This window comes from Phoca vitulina, unplaced genomic scaffold (assembly GCF_004348235.1).
Source record: "Phoca vitulina isolate PV1807 unplaced genomic scaffold, GSC_HSeal_1.0 scaffold5, whole genome shotgun sequence".
Taxonomy (NCBI): domain Eukaryota; kingdom Metazoa; phylum Chordata; class Mammalia; order Carnivora; family Phocidae; genus Phoca; species Phoca vitulina.
In genome coordinates, this window is record NW_022589708.1 from 68,522,811 (window position 1) to 68,544,896 (window position 22,086).

The following is a 22,086-nucleotide window of genomic DNA, read 5'->3' on the forward strand; positions in this document are numbered from 1 at the left end:
TGTAGTTTCTTCTAACAAACTGACCAAAATACACTCAGAAGATAGTGTATTGCTCTGTTCTGTTCATGTGCTGTTTATATCCCTTCTCTTTCTTGTTGTTGGTTCTTCTCTTTTGTTTTTTCTTGTCTTTTAATTTCCATTTTTACAGTTACATTTTGTCCTTTCATTGTATTTAACTTTATTTTTATACATATATAAGTTCTTCTTTCTTTACAATTTTGGGATCTAGTTTTCTAAAAAACAGGCCAAAATACACACAGAATCCAGGGTATTGCTCTATTCTGCACACTTCTCAGATTATTTTATTTCCTTTGGGGGGGGCCATCTCTTCTGAGTTGTTTAGTGTATATTTCTCTGGGGTTGTTGTTGCCATTTTAGTATTTTTTCTCTCGTTCATCTATTCTTCTCTGGACAAAATGAGAAGACGAAAAAACTCAGCTCAAAAAAGAGAACAACAGGCAGTACTGACTGCCAGGGACCTAGTCAGTATGGACATAAGATGTTGGAACTAGAGTTCAGAATAACAACGATAAAGATACTAGCTGGACTCAAGAAAAAGCATAGAATACACTAGAGAATCCCTTTCTGGAGAAATAAAAGAACTAAAATCTATCCAAGTTGAAATCCAAAGGCTACTAATGAGATGGAGTAAAAAATGGATGCTCTAACTGCTAGGACAAATGAGGCAAAAGAGAGAATTAGTGATACAGAAGACCAATCATGGAAAATAAAGAAACTGAGAAAAAGAGAGTTCAAAAACTACTGGATCACGAGGGGAGAATTCAAGAGGTATGTGATACCAAAATATTAGAATAACTAGGATCCCAGAAGAGGAGGAAAGAGAGAGAAAAGCAGAAGATATACTGGAGCAAATTATAGCAGAGAACTTCCCCAATCTGGGGAAGGGAACAGGTATCAAAATCCATGAGGCACAGAGAATGCCCCTCAAAATCAACAAAAAACAGATCAATAACCCAACACTTCCTAGTGAAACTTACAAATCAGAGAGACAGAGACAATCCTGAAAGCAGCTGGGACATGAGATCTGTAACCTACAAGGGTAGAAATATTAGATTAGCAGCAGACCTATCCACAAAGACGTGGCAGGCCAGAAAGAACTGGCATGATATATTCAGGGTGCTAAATGAGAAAAATATGCAGCCAAGAATACTTTATCCAGCTAGAATGTCATTTAAAATAGAAGGAGTAATAAAAAGCTTCCAGGACAAACAGAAACTAAAAGAATTTGTGATCATCAAACCAGCCCTATAAAAAAATATTAAAAAGGATCCTCTAAGCAAAGAGAGAGCCCAAAAGTAACACAGACCACAAAGGAACAGAGACATTATACAGTAACAGTCATTTCACAAGTAATATAATGGCACTAAATTCATTTCTTTCAATAGTTACTCTGAATGTAATGGACTAAATGCCCCAATCAAAAGACACAGGGTATCAGATTGGGAAAAAAAGCAAGACCCATCAATATGCTGTCTCCAAGAGACTCATTTTAGACCCAAAGACACGTCCAAATTTAAACCGAGGGGGTGGAAAACCATCTATCATGATAATGGACATCAAAAGAAACCTGGGGTGGCAATCCTTATATCAGACAAATTAGATTTTAAACAAAAGACTGTAGTAAGAGATGAGGAATGACATTATATAATTAAAGGGTCTATCCAACAAGATCTAACAATTGGAAATATTTATGACCCTAACATGGGAGCAATTACATGAACAAATTAATAACAAAATTAAAGAAACACATTGATAATAAAACAATAATAGGAGGGGACTTTAACACCGCCCTCACCGAAATGGACAGATCATCTAAGCAGAAGATCAACAAGGAAATAAAGGCTTTAAATGACACACTGGACCAAATGAACTTCACAGATATATTCAGAACATTCCATCCCAAAGCAACAGAATACACAGTCTTCTCGAGTGCACACAGAACATTCCCCAGAATAGATCACCTATTGGGTCACAAAGCAGGTCTCAAGTGGTACCAAAAAACTGGGATCATTCCCTGCATATTTTTTGGACCACAATGCTTTGAAACTGGAATCAATCACAAGATGAAATTTGGGAAGAACTCAAATACATGGAGGCTAAGAGCATCCTACTAAAGAATGAATAGGTCAACCAAGAAATTAAAGAAAAATTTAAAAAAATTTTCATGGAAACAAGTGAAAATGAAAACACAACTGTTAAAAATCTTTGTGATGCAGCAAAGGTGATCCTAAGAAAGAAATACATAGCAATACAAGCCTTTCCCAAGAAACAAGAAAGGTCTCAAATACACAACCTAACCTTATACCCAAAGGAGCTGGAGAAAGAACAGCAAATAAAGCCTAAACCCAGCAGAAGAAGAGAAATAATAAGATTACAACAGAAATCAATGAAATAGAAACCAAAAGAACAGTAAAACAGATTAACTAAACTAGGAGCTGGTTCTTTGAAAGAATTATTAAGATTGATAAACCCCTGGCCAAAATTATCAAAAAGAAAAGAAAAAGCACCCAAATTAGTAAAACCATGAAAGAAGAGAGATCACAACCACCACCAAAAAAATACATACAATTATAAGAACATATCATGAGCAACTACATGCCAAAAAACTAGACAATCTGGAAGACATGTTTGCATTCCTAAAGACATATAAACTACCAAAATTGAAACAGGAACAAATAGAAAACCTGAACAGACCCATTACCACCAAGGAAATTGAAGCAGTAATCAAAATCTCCCAAAAGGGTGCCTGGGTGGCTCGGTCGGTTAAGCGTCTGCCTCAAGCTCAGGTCATGATCCCCGAGTCCCAAGACTGAGTCCCACACGGGGCTCCCTGCTCAGCGGGGAGTCTGCTTCTCCCTCTGCCCTTGAACCCTGCTCATGCTCTCTCTCTCTCGCTCACTCTCTCTCTCAAATAAACCTTAAAAAAAAAAAATTCTCCCAACAAACAAGAGCCCAGGGTGGGATGGCTTCCCAGGAGAATTCCACCAAACATTTAAAAAAAAAAATTAATACCTATTCTTCTGAAGCTGTTTCAAAAAATAGAAATGGACGGAAAACTTCCAAACTCTTTCTACAAGGCCAACATTACCTTGATCCCAAAACCAAAGACCCCACCAAAAAGGAGAATTACAGACCAATAGCCCTGATGAACATGGATGCAAAAATTCTCACTAAAATGCGAGCCAATAGGATCCAACAGTACATTAAAAGGGTTATTCACCACAACCAAGTGGGATTTATTCCTGGGCTGCCAGGGTGGTTCAATATCCACAAATCAATGTAATACACTACATTGATAAAAGGGAGAACAAGCAGCAAATAATCCTCTCAACAGATGCAGAAAAAGCATTTGACAAAGTACAACATCCTTTCTTGATTAAAACTCTTCACAGTATAAGGACAGAAAGAACATATCTCAATATCATAAAAGCCATATAAAAAAAGCCCACAGCAAATATCATTCTCAATGGCGAAACACTGAGAGTTAGTTTTTCCCCTAAGGTCAGGACCATGGCAGAGATGTCCACTATCACCACTGCTGTTCAATACAGTACTAGAAGTCCTAGCCTCAGCAATCACACAACAAAAAGAAAAGGCATCCAAATCAGCAAAGAAGAAGTCAAACTCTCACTCTTCGCAGATGACATGATACTCCATGTGGAAACCCAAAAGACTCCACCCCAAACTTGCTAGAACTCATACAGGAATTCAGCAACGTGGCAGAATATAAAATCAAGGCACAGAAATCAGTTGCATTTCTATACACTTAACAATGAGAGAGAAAAAAGAAATTAAGGAGTCAATCCCATTTACAATTGCACCTAAAACCATAAGATACCTAGAAATAAACCTAACCAAAGAGACAAAGGATCTGTACTCAGAAAACTATAAAACACTCATGAAATAAATTGAGGAAGACACAAAGAGGTGGAAAAATGTTCCATGCTTGTGGAAAGAATAAATATTGTTAAAACGTCTATGCTATCTAGAGCAATCTACACACGTTTAATGCAATCAAAATACCATCAACTTTTTTCAAAGAAATGGAGCAAATAATCCTAAAGTTTGTATGGAACCAGAAAAGACCCCAAATAGCCAAAGGAATGTTGAAAAAGAAAACCAAAGGTGGTGGCATCAAAATTCTGGACTTCAAGCTCTATTACAAAGCTGTAATCATCAAGACAGTATGGTACTAGCACCAAAAACACACACATAAAACACACACACACACACACACACACACACACAGATCAATAGAACAGAATACAGAAGCCAGAAACAGACCCTCAACTCTATGGTCAACTAATCTTCAATAAAGTAGGAAAGAACATCCAATGGAAAAAAGACAGTTTCTTCAACAAATGGTGCTGTGAAAATTGGATATCCACATGCAGAAGAATGAAACTGGACCATTCCTTTATACCAGACACAAAAATAGACTCAAAATGGATGAAAGACCTATATGTGAGACAGGAATCTATCAAAATCCTAGAGAAGAACACAGGCAGCAACCTCTTCGACCTTGGCCGCAACAGCTTCCTCCTAGACACGTCTCCAAAGGCAAGGGAAACAAAGGCAAAAATGAACTATTGGGACCTCAAGATAAAAAGCTTTTGCATAACAAAGGAAATAGGCGACAAAACCAAAAGACAACCGACAGAAGGGGAGAAGATACTTGCAAATGACATATTAGATAAAGGGCTAGTACCCAAAATCTATAAAGAACTTATCAAACTCAACACCCAAAGAACAAATAATCCAATCAAGACATGGGCAGAAGACATGAACAGACATTTTTCCAAATTAGACATCCAAATGGCCAACAGACACATGAAAAAATACTCAAGATAAGTCGGCATCAGGGAAATACAAATCAAAACCACAATGAGATACCACCTCACACCAGTCAGAATGGCTAAAATTAACAAGTCAGGAAACAACAGATGTTGGTGAGGATGCGGAGAAAGGTGAACCCTCCTACACTGTTGGTGGGAATACAAGCTGGTGCAGCCACTCTGGAAAACAGTATGGAGGTTCCTCAAAAAGTTGAAAACAGAGCTACACTATGACCCAGCAATTGCTCTACTGGGTACTTACCCCAAAGATACAAATGTAGTGATCCAAAGGGGTACAGGCACCCCAATGTTTATAGCAGCAATGTCTACAACAGCCAAACTATGGAAAGAGCCCAGATGTCCATCAAAAGATGAATGCGTAAAGATGACGTGGTATATACACACAATGGAATACTACTCAGCCATCAAAAAAAAAAAAAAATGAAATATTGCCATTTGCAACAACGTGGATGGAACGAGAGTATTATGCTAAGCAAAATAAGTCAACCAGAAAAAGACAAGTTATCATATTATCTCACTGATATGCAGAATTTAAGAAACAAAACAGAGGATCATAGAAGAAGAGAGGAAAAAATAAAACAAGATGAAACCAGACAGGGAGACAAACCATAAGAGATTCTTAATCATAGGAAACAAACTGAGGGTTGCTGGAGGGGAAGGGAGTGGAGAGATGGGTTAACTGGGTGATGGACATTAAGGAGGTCATGTGATGTAATGAGCACCGGGTATCATATAAGACTGATGAATCACAGACCTGTACCTCTGAAACCAATAATACATTACATGTTAATTTAAAAAAATTGTAAGTAAAAAATAAAAATGAGCCAACTTTACAATAGAATAAAAAAATACATAAATGTTTAAACAAATAAATAAATTGAGAAAAACAGACAATTCTATTCTTCCACGCAGAAGAATTCCCAGAAATTTATGTAAATATTCCCCCCTCAAGGCATTGGAATGTAAGTCTCTACCCCCTTAAATGTGGTTTGCATATAGTAACCTTCCAAAAAGTATAGTATGGAAAGGGGAGGGAAACAGAGTAATTTTTCAGTGGAGATACATGAAAAACACTTACTGTAAAATGGCATCTTGGATAGGGTCCTGGGACAGAAAGGGACATTAGGTAAACACTAAAGACATCTGAATAAAAGGTGGGTTTTAATTAATAATAATGTTTCAATATTAGCTAATTGTGCCAAATGAACCACACTAATGTTAGGATATTAACAAGGAAAATTGAGTGTGGTGTATATTCTCTACTATTCACAGTTTTTCTGGAATTTAAATGTACTCTAAAATAAAAATTCATTGAAAAAATATATAAAAAAGATTCAAAAAAAAACGAAAGAATGAGAACTTGCCATTTGCAACAACATGGATGACAAGTAAAATAAGTCAGAGAAAGACAAATGCCAAATGGTTTCACTTATATGTGGAGTCTAAAAAAACAAAGTAAACAACTAAACAAAAAGAAACAGACTCATAAATACAGAGAACTGATGGTTGCCAGAGGGGTGGGGGGTGAGGGAATACCGCAAAAAGGGTGAAGGAGACTGGAAGACACAGGCTTCCAGTTATGGAATAAATAAGTCACAGAGATAAAAAGTACAGCATAGGGAATATAGTTTTTGGTACTGTAACAGTGTTATATGGTGACAGATAACTATACTTGCAGTGAGCAGAGCATAACATAAACTTGCTAGATAACTATGTTGTACACTTGAAACTAATGTAACACTGTGTGTCAACTACAATAAAAAATAAAGGGGAACTTTTAAAAAATGAAAAGAAAGTCCATTAAATATATGCTGTCTATAAGAGATATGTTTTGAAAATAAAAACACAAGTCAGGTTAAAAGTATAAAAATTATACATCATGAATGTAAATAGTAAACATAAGAGAAGTGGCGTGGTTACATTAATATCAGAAAAAAATTAACTTCAGTAAAGGAGAATAATCAAAGGCAAAAAGATCAACTCATCCAGAAGGCATACCAGTACTAAATGAGAATGCATCTAATATCAGAGAACTTGAGGCAAAAACTGTATTACGGAAATACATGAAGCAAAATCTGATTAAGTTATGGGAAAATGAACAAATCTACAGTTATAGCTGGAAGTTACAATACCCATCTCTCAACACTGAAATGGACAAAAAAATCACCTGTAGACATACAGATCAGGGTTGAGCAAACTACAAGGTAGATCCATGGCCCTCTTCCTGCCTTTATAAAGTTTTATTAGAACACTGCCATGCCCATTCATTTACCTATTGCCATGACTGCTTCTGCACTACAATGAGAATAGCTACAACAAAGGCTATAACCCACAAAACCTAAAATATTTTCTATGTAGCCCTACAAAGTTTTCTGATCCTGATACAGATGATTTGAACAACACTATTAACCAGCTTGACTCAACTGTATCACAGACCATATACTGCACCATAAAATAAGTCTCAAATTTCAAGACAGAAACCTTAGAGCATGTTGTCTGACCACAACAAAACTGTATTAACAATCAACTATAATAAGCTAGCTATGAAAACTCAAAGCATCTGGAAATTAAGCAACACACTTCTAAATAATCCATAAGTCAAAGAAATCACAAAAAAAAAACCAGAAATTTTTAATAATGAAAATAAAATATATAAACATCTGATTTGTAGTTAAGCAATGCTTAGAGAAAAATCACAGCTTTAAGTGCTTATATTTAAAAAGAAAGTCTTAAATTTAAATATCTAAATTCCCACCCTAAGAAACTAGGAAAAAAGTTAAACCAACAGAAAAAAAGAGTAAAGGAATTATCAAGATAAAACCAGAAGCCAATTAATATAAATTGCTGAAACCAAAAACTGTGAAAAGAAATAAAATTGCTAAGACCTAGTAAGAATGACCTAGAAAAGAAGTAAAATACAAACTATCAACATCAGGAATAAAAGAGCAATCACTACAGATCCTATGGGCATTAAAAGGATCAAAAGGACCCAACGGAAAATTACCAATTTTATGCCAAGAGATTTGATGACTTAAAACAACTGCTTGAAAAACACAAGATAAAATAGAAAATCTGTATAACCATATATTTACTAAGAAACAAAATGCGTTATCAAAATCCTTCCCCCACACAAACACCAAAAAATCCTCCATGCTTAGATGGTTAACATTAAAGATATACAAATCTTATATAAACTACTTCTGAATACAGAAGAGGAAATCCTTAACAGTTTTAAAAGGCTAGCACAACCATGCTTCCAGAAAGCATTATAAACCATATTTCTCATAAACACAGACACTAAAATCCCTAAAAAAACAAATCCAGAAACAGATAAATGGACAACACATAACCAAATGAGGTTATCCTAGTACTGCCAGATTGGTTTCACTTCCAAAAATCAAGAAGTATGTTTCACCAAAGTAACAGAATAAAGAATAAAAGCCATACAATCATCTCAATAAATACAAAAGGGGGGGGGAGAACATCTGACAAAATTCAACACCCTTTCATAATTTAAAAATAAAAATCTCAATAAAAAAGGGAATATCCTCCATCTGATTTCTTTTAATCTACAAAAAACCTACTGCTGACATCCTATTTTATGGTGAAAGACAATGTTTTCCCCTTAAGATCAGGAACAAGACAAAGATGTCCATTCTCACCATGACTCTTTAAACTGAAGATGTGAGATGATGCAATAAGGTGGTAAGACAAAGAAAAAGCTTGTAAGATGAGCAAACGAAGGAATAAAACTGTCTTATTCAAAAATGGTATGATTTTCTTTGTAGAGAAAATCCTAAAGAATCTATTAAAAAAAACTACTGGAACTAAATGAATTTAAACTAAACAAATTTAAAGTAACTATTACTGCACTTTTATATACAAGAAAGAACTGAAAAGGATTTTTATAAAACTTCATTTAATAGCATTAAAAATCTTTAGGAATAAATTTAACATGCAAGATTTCTACAAAGAACACTAAAATATTATTTATTATATATATAAACACACACTAACATATAATTGATGTGTTAACATATTAATATGTAAAAACCCATTTTAGTAGGTTGAGGTAAAGATCTTCCATATACATACATATATATACATATATACATAAGTACATATGTTTATAAATACATGTTAAAGATGACCTAAATAAAAGGAGAGGTATATAACTGTATTAGTAATTGCTGTGTAATAAAACTACCCCAAGGGGCGCCTGGGTGGCTCAGTCGGTTAAGCATCTGCCTTCTGCTCAGGTTATGATCCCACGGTCCTGGGATTGAGCCCCACATCGGGCTCCCTGCTCAGTGGGGAGCCTGCTTCTCCCTCTCCCACTCCCCCTGCTTGTGCCCACTCTCTGTCAAATAAGTAAATCTTTAAAAAAAAAAAAAACTACCCCAAAACTTAGCAGTTGAAAACAACATTTATTATCTCAGTTTCTAAGAATCCAGGGACAGCTTGGCTGGTGAGTTTGGTTGAAAGGTCTTTCATAAGTTGCAGTCAGTTAATAGGTAGGTACATCGTCAACTGAAGGTTAAAGGATCTGCTTCTAAGCTCACTCAAGTCTACTGGCAGAAGGCCTCAGTTCTCTGTCATGGAGATGTTAGGAGACAATACTCCATGGGACTCTTGAGTTTCTGCACATCTTGCAACTGAGGATCGACTGCCCTTTGTTCTAGATTATCATCTTTCAAAGATGTCTATAAAGTGAACAGACTTGGAAGATAAAGTCTCCTCCACAGCAAAGAGCAGGTATGCTTATTGCACATTAAAAAGTATCCAGGTTCCCTATGTTCAGAGTTCCTCTCCTGAAACACAACCCGCTGCATAAGCAGGTGTCATCTGGCCCTCTTCATGTTACCAGGTATGAAATGGAGCTCAAGGAACTGGTGCAAAAATGCTGATACCCTAGCTACTACTATAGCACATTAGTGACAGTAAACAGTCTCTCGACTCTGACCCAGGAGCCTCATGTCCTCTTCTATCAGCATCCATGAAACTGAAGTAAGCTAACTTGTTAGCTTACAAGTAGGGCAAAATCTCAGATCCTTCACAATCTTGACAATGGGTCTCTCTACATTATGGTATCTGGTTTCTTCTACAGTGAGAAAGAAAGAAAAAGACCAGTAACAAGCCACCATGTCTTTTTTAACCTAATTTTAAAAGTGATATACCATCACTTTTACCATATTCTATTGGTCACACAGACCAATCCTAATAAAATGTGCAAGGTAGCTATGGAAAGGACACGGAGACAAATGGGAACCATGTTAGAGGCTACCACATTGAATACTGCTACAGGTCATTTTTTCCTATATGTCTCTACAGAGCAACACAATCCTAATCAAAATCCCAAAAGCCTTTTTTAATAGAAATTGACAAACTGATTTTAAAATTTATATGGAAACACAAAAGAATGAGATTGGTCAATGTTGGAGGATTTACACTATTTGATTCCAAAACTTACGGTAACAGAGACAGTATGACACTGGCATAGAAGAAACAAATAGATAAGTGAAACAGAATTGAGTCCAGAAATAAATCTATACAAGTAAGTTCAAAGGATTCTGAACAAAGACACAAAGGCTATTCACTGCAGGAAATGAAAGGGTTTTTTCAAACAATGATGTTGGAATTGGATAAATGTACTTTTAAAAATGAACCTCAACCCCCTACTTCACATTATACATAATAATTAATTCAAGATGGATCACAGCCCTGTACGTAAAAGTTAAGACTATGAAACTTCTAAAAGAAAGCACAGAAAATTATTTTCACGACTTTTGGATAGGCAAAGGCTTCTTACAACTCAAAAAGCACAATCTATTAAAGAAAAAAACTGATTAGATTTCATCAAAATACACTATTAAGGAAAAGACAAACTGCAAACTGAGAGAAAATATTCAATACACTGATCTGATAAACAACTTCTATCCAAACTATACTAAGAATTCTTACACATCAATAATAAAAAGGTATCCAATTTTTTAATGTGCAGAAAACTTAGAAGAGGCATTTACAAAAGAAAATACACTATCAGTAACTATATGAAAAATTGCTCAACATCATTAGCCATCAAGGAAATCCAAAATAAAACCACACTAAGAAATCATTTCATACCAATTAAAATGGCTAAAATTTAAAAATCTGATTATCCAAATGCTGACAAAATGTACAGCAACTAGAATTTTCATATATTCACGGTGGGAGTATAAAATGGAAAATCACTTTGAAAAACTATGTGGGAGTTTCTTATATAGTTAAACACACATCTGCCTATAACCTCACAATTCCATTCCTAGATATTTACTCAAGAGAAATGAAAATAACTGTTTGCAAGAAAATCCATTATAGGCCTTATTCTTAACAGTAAAAAACTGGAAACAACGCAAATGTCCATCAACATTAGAAAAGATAAACTGGTATATCCAATGAAATTCAACTCAGCAATAAAAAGAAAAACTGATACATTCAACTTCATGAATAAATCTGGATATATATGTTAAGTCAAAGAAGCTAGATGCAAAAAAGCACACACTGTATGAAGACAGAACAAAACTAATCTATGCTGTTAGAAATCAGTGCTTGGGAGAGAGGGAAATGAATTGAAAAGGCAACCAGGGAACCTTCTGGGTTGACAAAATTGCTCAGTATCATCTTTTGGGTATTGGTTACATGGATATAATTGTCACACCTCATCAGAGTGAGCACCTAATGTCTGTACATTTTACTGTATTTAGTTTACATCTTGACATAAATAAATCAAATACAAATAAATTTTAAAAAAGAATTTGTGAGTTCATTGTATTAATTAAAATTACTTTTTTCCCCTTAGTCTTGGGTTGTCCAGATGTATATTTAGTGTATATATACATACATTTATGTGTATTCAGTAAATATTTAGCATCTCCTATGTGCTAAACACTATGCTAGGTTCCAAAATAACAAAGTTCATGCCCTCAAAGGTTAACCAAGAAACCATACTTAAATAAAACACATTAAAATGAGGGTTTCCATTATAGAGATACACAGAGGATCTTGTGAAAAGCAGAAAAAAGCACCACATATTGCCCAAAAGAGTCAGGTATCCGAAAAGCCTTTCTATTAGGTGGGGGATGAAAAGCAGGAGTCTGGACATGTGGACAAGCAGGAATGGACCATTAAAGCAGAGAAATACTGCATACAAAGACACAGAGACAAAGGGTCTAATACAATGGGAAGCTCTGAGCAGTTCAGTGTTTTGGGAATTTAGAGAGCCCAAGAGAAAGTGACAGGAAATGCTGGCAAGGTAGGGAGGTAGGTACGAAACCAATGGTAAGGTATTTAGATTACAGAGACCACGAAGAGCCACTGAATAGTTTTAAGCAAGGAAATGGCACATTCAAATTTGTGATTATAAATATCACTCCATTAAGAGTATAAGAGATAGCCTAGAAGAGAATGAAGGTGGAAGCAGAGGGACAGAAGGCAATGCAGGCAAACAAGCAAGTCATGGTTACTTTTAGTAAACCAACCAATGGCACATGGACTGAAGAGAAATTTAAGAAATGGACAGAAAAATGGGCAAAGATTAATATCAGACAGTTCACAGGGAAAAAAAATAAGATGGCTCTTAACCATATGAAAAGACACTCAGCTTCACATGTAAGAGAAACATTAACTAAAACTACACTGAGATACCATTTTTCACCTATCATATTGGCAAGAATCCAAAAAGTTTGATTATATACTGTTGGCAAGAGTATAGGGGAACAAGCATTCTCACATACACATTACTGTTACTACCTCTATGAAACACAATTTAACAGTATCTATCAAAATTATACCTGTTAGATTCTTTGACCCAGCAATTCCACTTCTAGGAATTTATCCTACATACACACCTGCATATGTACAAAAATGATATATGTACAATGTTGCTCAATGCAGAATTTTTGTAACAGTAAAACCTGGAAACAATCTAGCTTATAAAGCCCATCAGTGGGCTTCATAAGAAAAAACTTTATTCTGCCTTCTTTTAAATTACTGTACAATGATAACTCGTATTTTAAACTACCAGTTAAACTGTGGTTCATAAGAAAAATGAACACTCTGCAGTTGTCAAGTGGGGTAGAAGTAGAGAGAGTGAGTGAGTGAGCACTAGCACTTTATACACTAGTAAGTTAAGATCTCCAGTGTATGTTGTTAAGTGAAAAAAGTAAAGGGCAAAGCAGTTTTCCAACACTGATGTAAAACATCTGAGAGGAGAGAAGGGATAAACGTATTTGCATATGGCTGTACTTTTTAAATCCCCAAAAGGATATGTAAGAAATCAATAACATTAGTAAACTCGGGATAGGAATTTGGGAACTCGGCAGATGGGAAGGAATTTGGGAACTTGGCAGATGGGAAGAGGTATGGATGAGAAACTTCTGATTGTGTATCTTTTTTCCTCTTTTTGCTGATTCACTTTTGAAGTATGAATGTGCATACAGTATTTATTAAAAAAAAACTTTGAAAATGCTGTATCAGAATCAACAGGATTTGGTTACTCATTTGACAGAAGAAGAAGGAGGTATCAAGAAGACTCCCATGTTTCTGAATTGATAACAAATCTAGTCAACCCTTACAACTTATTAAAAAAAAAAAAAGATATCTGTGTTATTAACCAACACAGGATGTTAAAGGGTAGAGGAAGGCAGCTCAGTTTTTAACATGTTGTACTGGAGGTATTGTGTCCCATATGATACTACACCAGAAAAGGACGACAGGAAATTTAGGAGAGTGGTCAGGGATACCAGTTGTTAGAAACCTTGGAGAAGAAAACATTTATATCAGCCTAACTTATCTAGGCATTATTTAGTCTATAAACCCAATTAAACCAGAAAATAAACTTAAAAAGCAATTAATTCAAAGAGACACCATAAGGCCACACACACATATCGTTTTCTCACAGACACCAAGTGCTCATTAAAATCTGATTTAATAATCTAGATAATTTCCCAAATTCACAACAGATTATAAGCATCAAAAAAAGACCAGGGGTGTAGCTACCAGAGGCAATCATTTGGCAGCAGCATGAGGCAGCAAAAAATGATGATGATGATCATGATAACACCAATACCTCAAAAAGCACAGCATGCTTCAAGTGTTCTTCATAGGAGTCAAAGTCTCCTATTTTACCATCTAAGACCTGGCCAAAATAGTCCCTCTTTCAAGAAGTTTTTCATGGTTCCCTTGCTCTCAGCCTAACATGATTAATCAATCTCCTTTTATCTAATTCCCTTTTTTTAAAGAATTTATTTGAGAAAGAGAGAGTGTGTATGAGAGAGACCGAGAGATATCACGAGCAGGGGGGGAAGGGTAGAGGGAGAAGCAGACTGTTTTTAAATGTGATATATCCAAATTTAAATGTGAGAAATTCCAAATTTTCAGATATTTTGTTTATACCTTTCTGAAAACGCTTTATTCTGCCTTGTCGTAAATTATTTTATAACTGGTATTTTATACTACTAGTCTTTCTTCCTACTTGAATACATCTCATAATTGACAAAATATCTTTCATCTTTTTATTTCTGAGCACAAATTTCTTGCATAATATAGCATGTAAATATCCATTTAACAAACAATGATCCATCTTTGCCCTCTCTAAAGTGATGTGCATGGACTTTTGCAACAAATACAGTATCCCTGCACCAACTTTTAATAGTTTTTTGTTGAGTACTTACCAACTTGGTACCAGAGTAAGCATTTGGTCTGGCTTATCCCAAAAAACCAATGAGATAAGCGGTGATAGGAAGTGACAGCTATCTCCTTTATGGGAGATAAAAACGTTCTAAAATCAGATTGTGGTGATGGTTGCATAAACCTGTGAATGTACTAGAAAACAATTGTACACTTTGACAGAGAGAGAGAGAGAGAGCACGTGTGCATGTGCCCGTGCAAGCACAAGCAGGGGAGAGGGAGAAGGCTCCCCACTGAGCAGGGCCCCAGTGTGGGGCTCAATCCCAGGACCCTGGGATCACATGACCTGAGCAGATGCTTAACTGACTACCCAGGCGACCCAACTGTACACTTCAATGAGTGAATTGTATTACATGTGAACTATAACTGAATTAAGCTGTTTTTAAATGTGAGATATCTGCTATTATCCCCATTTTACAAATTAAGAAATTGAGGCTTAGAAAGATTAGGTAATTTGCCCATGGTGACAGAACTAACTAGTGATGGAAACAGAATAAAAACCTAAGCAGTCTTCACTCTAAGTCTATATGCTCAATCAAGCTCTTTTGCCTTCCTTAGAAAGGGCTTCACTCATCAAGCATTACCTCAAATGCCTACATATGCTCCTACTGCTGCTCAAGTCAGAAATGCCTTGACCCTGGGCACCTGGGTGGCTCAGTCCTTAAGCGTCTGCCATCGGCTCAGGTCATGATCCCAGGCTCCTGGGATAGAGCCCCGCATCGGGCTCCCTGCTCCGCGGGAAGCCCGCTTCTCCCTCTCCCACTCCCCCTGCTTGTGTTCCCTCTGTTGCGGTCTCTGTGTCAAATTAAAAAAAAAAAAAAAAAAGTTAAAAAAAAAAATGCCTTGACCCAATTAGATTACATCATAAAGGTAAGGGAGAAGGCCAAAAGCTAAAAAGAAAGTTACCAAAGAGACCAAGAAAATAAAAAGGTACTCAAGACTTATATTTCAAAGCCTGCCACTTTGAGCATAAGACTACATGAAATACACATGAAATAGCTTGACTGCTACTATCAAAGTTGGTAGGCAGGCCTAATTTGGCTGAGCTGGGGTGAATTACAGTCTTCCTGGACTAGTTCTACCTAGACCAGGGTTTCTCAACCTTGGCACTATCGACATATTGGGCCAAAAATTATTGTGGAGGGCTGCCTCCACACAATGTAGGATGTTTAGCAACATTCCTGACCTCTACCCGCTAGATGCCAGTAGCACCACTGTCCCCACTCCCTCCAGTTATGACATCCAAAATGTCTCCAGACATTGCTAAATAATGTCCTGGTGTGAGGTTTTTGGGGGGGTGTCTCAAACCCCTACATTTGAAAACCACTGGCCAAGACTCAAGGTAATGATGAAAAAGGGCGAGCTATCTGATGTTAACTAGTGTATACGATAACTGAAGACAGACAAGAACTTTTATTTTGTTTACAGCTTTCCTGAGGTATCTTCGACATACAAAAATCGTATATATTTAAAGTATATAACCTAATATTTTGATACTATACATATGCACTGTGAAAAGATCGCCACAGTCAAGTTAATTAACATCACCTCTACATACTTATCATTTGTGTGGGGGGGGGCGAGGGAGAGGATCCGGGTGATGGGCAAGAGCCCTTTAAACCAATCACCTCCCAAGGCTACAAGAAAAAATTTCAGTTCATTAAAAAAAAAAAAAAAAGTGAAGCTGCAGTTGAGGGTAGTATGTAGGGATTAAATAGGAACAAAACCCATATAGTCATGTCAACATCCCCAGATTTCTATACAGTTCAGCCTCTGACACTCTAGTAGAATATCAACTATAGAGAGGTACTGCTAAAGATCAGAAAATAGATGTAAAGGATGTTAGAAATAACATCCTCTCTCTTTGATTGGTTTGAAGCAAAATCAGTTTCCCTTATAATTAAAACTAAGTGTCCCTCATCTCTGGAGGAACTACTGAAATAACAAGGTCAAGGCTGCCATCCCAGCCAGGGAAGAGGAGCAAACCAAATGACAGTATAAATAAAAATGAAATGACAGTTGAGAGTGGGAAGGGGGAGTAATGAGACAAGAGAAGCAGACAGTAGAAGACAGAGCTGACCCTATACAAAATTTATTTGCCCTGACTCTCAAATCTCCCTTCCTGCCTTTATATATCTTTTTAACACCAAGTTAAGGGCTATCAATACCCACAATGTTGCCCTTGGTAGTTCAAAGTCTAGGACTGTAGTCTCTCCATTCAAAGCAATGCATCCCTCAAGGTGTCACAGTCTCTAAAATATCATTCTCTTTAAAAGCTGCACCCTTCTCAGTTCATTTCAGATGGAGGAAGGGGGAGGAGGAGTCAAGTAAATTAAGCCACTTAATCTAAAGTATATGCTACAAGTAACCTCTGCCCAATAATCGTACCAAAAAAAAAAAAATTTTACCCTTACTCATAATCAAAGAAATGCAAACCCAAAACAAGATAAAAATTTCACTTATCAAATTGGCAAAAAGCATAAAGTTTAATAAAGTCCAATGTTAGTGAACATGTAACATGCATACTCATATACCACTGGTTAGTGTAAATTGTTACAACCTAAATATCACTCAAAAGGAGTCAGAACAAAAAAATTATACATCCATATAATAAAATATTCTAATCATTTTAATTATGTTAATCTATATATGCCAATATGAAAACAGCTCTGTAACAATTAGGCAAAAAGTAAACTGCAGTTTAAAAAAAAAGGTAAACAGTATAATATAATACTACTTGTATAAATTTTTTGAAAAGTAGACTTTCTGGAAACTGTTAACAGTGGATTACTTTTGGGGGGAACAGGAAAAATAGCTTTTATTTTTACTTTTCTGTACCATCAGAAGGTTTTTTTATCATATACATGTACAACTTTTTTTTTTTTTTTTAATTTTATTTACTTGAGAGAGAAGGAAAAAAAAACATGAGTTGGGGGAGGGGAAAAAGGAGAGGGAGAAGCAGGCTCCCTGTCCAGCAAGGAGCCCAATGCAGGGCTCGATCCCAGGACCCCAGGATCATGACCTGAGCAGAACCACTTAACCAACTAAACCACCCAGTCACCCCCTACATGTACAACTTTTAACTTAAAACATACAAACTCCTCTAATCCCTACAACCTTAACCACTACTCTCACCATCACCTGTCCACACACTCCCCCTCCCCCATCTCAATATCTAAAGGCTGACTAAAATTGCCTGATGGGAATTTCAGCTAGTAGAGGATATATTTTGGATCTATAGCTGGGATTTTTCTTTAAAATCTCTTCACTCTAAAATCACCTCTGAGATGAAAAATGAGAAAAAGAATCCCTACACTGCCCAGGGAACCTTAAACTCTCGTTTCCTATCAGGCCCCTAACCGTCCTCTCCTAGAAAGACAACGCTTATGGTTATAATATCCTCTCCTTCTCCTCTCACAGTTTTATATCTAGTCTTGGCTAATTTCACTCTCCCACATAAAGAAGAGCAATCTCAATTATTAGTGAAGAGGACGAAGACCTGCCCCTTGCAGAATCACTTAACAGCAGGGATCTTACTGTCTGGTTTTCTCAACTCTCACCACCTTGGTGCAGGTGGCCAACCACTACTCTAAACTTCTATAGGGCAAGATCTCAGTCCTTTTTATTGCATCATCTCTGGTACTAGACGTATATGCAAGCTTAATATTTGTTCATTTTACCTAAATCAGGTTAGAGTGTTCTGTGTCAAAGGGAGAGGCAGGTTAGAGAAGTACTTCCAGGTCATGGCCCTTTAAAGATGCTTCCTGCTTTAATCAGTCTTCCTCCAATCCCCTTAGCCACTTTTAAGTTTTACAACTAAGCCAAGTACTTCTAATTACTGCTTCTTATTAATTTCTAATCATTAGAACACAATAATTCTTATGGATTTTTAAGATATCTTAGATTAATGGCTTTAAGATTTAAACAACTAAATTTTGCTCATCTGAGTTTAACTTAACTTCATAATTTTCTCACTGTGCATGATCGCCCCTGTCAACTAAAACAATTACAGTCTCAAAGCAGCAAACTTACCCTATTTTTGAACTAATTAGTGAGAAAAAGCTAAAAATCTTTTCCACATATCGGGGAAAATGGTTATAATCAGGTTGATAACATAATGTGAGGAAGAGCTGACTTCTACACACAAAGGAGTCAGAACTGCAAACCATTTGGCAGCTTCTTAAATACGCTTAAAAAGTAAATACATTCTCAGAGAAATTACTGGGCTTATTTTTAAACTAAGTATTTTTGGAATTTTTAACATTTCCAAACAAGAATACTCAAACTAAACACAATTTTCTCCAAATATGTATTTGAATTGGAAGTGACAAATGACTTGTACAGCAAACTGAGTTTAAAAGTGAAAAAAAAAAAAAAACACACTCATACACATACATAACATCTTATAACAAAGTAAAGTTTAATACTAACCTCAAAATTACTCTGGCTTACAAGTTTCGGGAAAAATAAATAAATGCCATGTCGAGTAACACTGCACAATGAAAGATCAAGCAGCTCCAGAAGAAAAAGACATGCAAGAGGTTATCTTCTAAGACAACTTAAGGGGACTGAATTCTGGATAAAAATTATTAAAACCAGACTCTAAAACAGACGGTTAACCTTGAAACTTTATTTCTTGACTGAATGAATGAAAAGAAGAGGGGTGAAAGTAATGAAGGATAATACGCTATCTGGCAGTAATTTTAAATATTACTTAAGTCCTGAATTAAACAATACAGACAATAGAAGATTCTAAGCTTCCACAAGAAACTGAGAATTACCCCAATTCCACCATATGAAGAGGACTGTGACTTTGGATAAATCAATTAAATTACAACCTGAACCTAATTCCTCATGCATATGGTGAGTTGATGACCATCTTTTAGTTTCCTTACAGCTAACACTGACAAAGGAAACATCAATTTATTCTTTTCTAACTTATTTACAGTACTTGTCATCCAAGCCAAATCACAGTTGAGTTCCCCTGTTAATTGTAGGCACACATGATCAAAAAAAAAGGAGCAATAAGGAAGCCAAAGGACAATCCTAATTCATGAGGGAAAAGCAGGGGGGGAAAAAAAAAAAACACTTCCCAAAATAGTCCCCTCCTCACTAAGTTTTGGGTATATTCTATCATTTCATTCTTCATCAGGGTCCGGTCTAATACAGCGTATCACTTTACTTTAGGCTTAACAAATTATTGATAAAGCCAAGTCCTCAAAATGTTATTCTTTGATCCGTTAAAACTGCAGAACAATTTTTAAATAAATTTAAAACTAAAGCAACTTTTATCCAACAGCCAACTCAGACTACCTGTCAAATAAGCTTAGTAACATTACATGACATCTCGTGACAAGAATCACTATCCTCACATTATCTCCTGTAATTCCTGGAAAAAGTGAGGGAAAAGACAGACATAACTCGACAGGATTAAAAGCAACAGTAAGAAAACTAAAGCTGCTGTGAAAATAAAGCTAATACAAGGAGAATCAATCTCAAAAAAAAGGAGAAAATAAGAAAGGGCACAGAAGTTCTTAAAAAAAAAAAAAGACCAATTCAAACTTTACTTGTCAATTAAAATAGTCACACCTTGAAGTAACACCCACCCGGAAAAATAATTTTTTAAACCATTAAAAAAAAAAAAGAGGCACTACTTCAGCTACTTCGGTAATCAAAGAATGTCTAAAGTGCACCTTTTCTATATGTATTTGTAAATTTATTTCCAGAGAGTAATGTTCTGATTGAAGACGTGTTTTTTACAGTTAAGTTTTTGAGAATAAATCTATCTTAACATAAGACGTCCTACGTTGAAACTTTCACCTACATATTTACCACTATAAATTTTAATTAGGTTTTCTGCTATCACCAAGTGATACAAGATTAATTGTTCCACAAACTGACCTGCATACACCATAGGAACGCTCGTCTTACTGTCCCTAAAAATGCTAACATCTCTGACAAATGTACTGCATAGATAAGAAGTGTCCTTTTAGCCTTTATTTTGCTTAATACCACACTTTTGTATTTTTAACTGTTTTACTTAAGTGAGTTAATAGAGAAAATGCTCTATCTTGGAACTTTATCTACATGTGTTAGTTGCGAACAATGACTGTATATCCATTCAAGTTTTAAATAATTGTAATTTATTTACAGCTCACCTCATATATAATCACACTTGAATTTTTAAAGTTCATTAGGAAGACAGTAGAAGACTCCCAACTCACTCGAGTCCGCTGACCAGCCTTCGAAATTAAAGGCTGTATCCAAAGTCTCCGAAACTCTAAAGGTAGGGTCGTTCAGGATAGCACTGCCCATCCATCACATAATAAATGTATAAAAAGAGAGTTCATAGCATATTATTCAAAGCAAAATAAAGGGTTCCCTTTTATTGGGTTAGTGAGGATTCTTAAAACATGTGTTGAGAGAGTAGGGAACTGCTCTTTCAAACCCTTCCCTGAGTTTACACGCTCTCCGGGAAGGTAGGCAGTAACATGGCAAGTCTGAAGGCGAGGCGCTGCATTTCAGGGTTCAGATTCATTCCCTCAAATAACTGTACCTCTGCTTGGCGTAGCTTGAACGTATGTACCAAAAAACAGCAGCAGCAGCAGCAACAACGTACAAGGTTTTCCTTCTGACCAAAAACTTTTCAAGTGTCACTAAGATAACTGGTGCAAAAATGTCAACTATTTACAACTGCACACCATTTTCATTGTCATTCCAACTCCGAGGCTTCCCAAAGGAAAGCCAGAGCCCAGTCGTAGCCCGGGAGGAGTCCCTTCAGCCAGTGCTGAGCTCTTCCTCCACTAGGTCCTCAGGTTCCCCCAGCACCAGCTCCGAGAGCGCGGTTAGCGCGCTTTATCTCCGGCGACTGGCAAGTAACAGTGTAAAAATGTCACTCTAGCAGCCCGTTTCCTCGCCCGGAGCAAAGGCTGGGCGGCGCGGGCGAGGCGCGCGGGGACCCGGCGGAGGAGCGAGGGCGCCCGAGGCCCGCACGCCGCCCGGGGTGCAGCCCCGACCCGCGCTCCCCACCCCTCGCCCGGAAGGGGGAAAACCCGCCAGCGGGAGGATTCAACAGGAGCACCGCGCCGCCCGCCTGCCGCCCGGGAAACAGCCGCCGGCCGGCCGGGACGCGGGGGGAGGGGCGGCGGCGGCGGGGCGCGGGCGGCCGGGCTGCGGGGCGCGGACCCTCGCCCGCGCGCAAGGTCACCGCCCACCGCCCGCCGCCCGCCGCCGCCGCGGGCGCCCCGACTGGGGCCAGGGCGGCAAGTTTAATTTCCCGAGGCTGCGACTGAGCCCGCGGCGTGGAGGGAGCGCGCCGGCCGCGGGGCCCTCCCCACCCCCACCGCGCAGCCCGGCCCACGCCCCCGGCCCGCGCCCCACTACTTTCGGCCCGGGCCGCCGCCAGGCAGCCGGCGGCTGCAGCCCCCAATGCCGGGAGGCGAGTCTCGGCTGGCAGGCGGGCGGCGCTTGAGCCCCGCCACAG

The 22,086-nt window shown here is 37.4% G+C and overlaps 1 protein-coding gene across 5 annotated transcripts in view; it reads right to left on the bottom strand.

The window, feature by feature from the left end:
• PDS5B (PDS5 cohesin associated factor B) overlaps window positions 1-22,086 on the bottom strand; it is a 190,799-nt gene that overhangs the window by 168,480 nt on the left and 233 nt on the right. The window lies entirely within an intron of this gene.